A 1,660-nucleotide genomic window follows, 5' to 3' on the forward strand; every position below is an offset into this window, starting at 1 on the left:
TGCTTAATCATAATTATGCTAAGACTAGTTTTTACAGATATAATATATAAATACTGTTGTTCGTGTACAAGGACTTAAAAGGTATTTCATTGGTTTAATCTGACTAAATGCTATGTATTTCATGATAAGTGTATAAGTCTGTCTGATTTCTGATATAACTCAGGTTTTTCATGTTGACAGTAAATGCATGTATGACCTCTTTTAACTAAAGCTAGAGGAGCTAGAGCTTATAACAAACTGTCAGACTCCATAAATAAAGGGGTCTAAGAGCTAGTGAGTTATAATTTCTAAGTCTCAAAAAGGTTTATAAATGTACCTGTGAGCTCAAATGTTCATGCTTTGATTATATGTGCTCTAATTTCTCAGAAAATTTGTTCTTTCTTACAAGATACCAAAACCCAGGTAATCATACAGGTAAAATCTATAACAAATATGCTAGATTAAGATTCCTTTAACTGGAATCCACCAGATTTTTGTCTATAGAGACACATATTAAGGCCTCAAAACTAAAAAGTTACACATTGCTCAGTGGGCCCCAGATATCTGACACAAGCTGCAGAAGTTAAAAGGGTTTGCAAGAATAAATTTGTCTGAGTTGAGGTGTTTCATAATAAAAAGGATACAGAATGAAATTATAGACAGAAAATGAGAATGGTGATATTAGCAGTTTACAGGAACAAAGGACAGAGAGAAAAAATTTCAAGCAAAAAATGTCCAAAGCTGTTAGAGAAAAAAAAAAAAAGTGTTCATTATAGAATCAGAGAAAGCTTCAGATTGATAAGATCATGGGTCTTCATCTCTCAGCCTAAGGGAACCCATGTTAACTGCCAATATAAGGAAAAAGCCTATTAGACATTTGATAGACAGTTACCCAGCCAGTGGCCCCACTTGCCAACCAGAAAGTACTCAGTGTTTTCCCTAAGTCTGACACAAGATAAGAAAAAAAAAAAAGGTTATTACATTCCAGATCTGCTAAGTGAGTACTGTATCCTACTGATATTATTTGGCATATGCATGTTTAATAGTTTCTTTGGCTTTGTCTCCTCCAGACTCAAAGCTATACATCCACCCAAGAGAAAAATGCCTCTCACCTGTTGAGGGCCTTTAGATAGAGCCTCTGAAGAATATATCTGACAACAACTACGACCCCTTTCAGCCTGAAGAAGCCAGAGTGGTCATCGCCCATAGTTCTCTAATGGCAGTTTGGGTTTCTTCTGCAGAGGGGGAAATGCTGCAGACAGCCAAGTTAGATAGAAATATTATAGGCAGGCAGGCAGGTTCAGGCCCTCAAAGGAGATAACACAGAAGATACCTTGCAACTGTGGAAGGGACGGATGCTCCTGCTGTGAGCCAGATTTAAAGACCAAAGAGCAAACAAATGCTAACCTCCCTAATGATTAGCATCCTGGGTTGATTATCATTACCCTGAGAAAGTCAGGTACATAGTGCCTGCTTGCTATGTGACTCCCTTCCCCATTTGGTCCTGGGCTTAATCAATTTTACCTAACAGTGGTGCTTGTAATCCCTTTGGTTGACCATAGCTTTGTCCCACCCCACAGCCACCTAAGCCAGTTCCCATTTTCTCCACCTTAGCCCCACATGGTTTTTTTTTTTTTTTTAATTTTTATTTATTTATTTGTGTGTGACTGTGTGTGGCCAG

Source organism: Octodon degus, unplaced genomic scaffold (assembly GCF_000260255.1).
Source record: "Octodon degus isolate 3935 unplaced genomic scaffold, OctDeg1.0 scaffold00130, whole genome shotgun sequence".
NCBI classification, from domain to species: Eukaryota; Metazoa; Chordata; class Mammalia; order Rodentia; family Octodontidae; genus Octodon; species Octodon degus.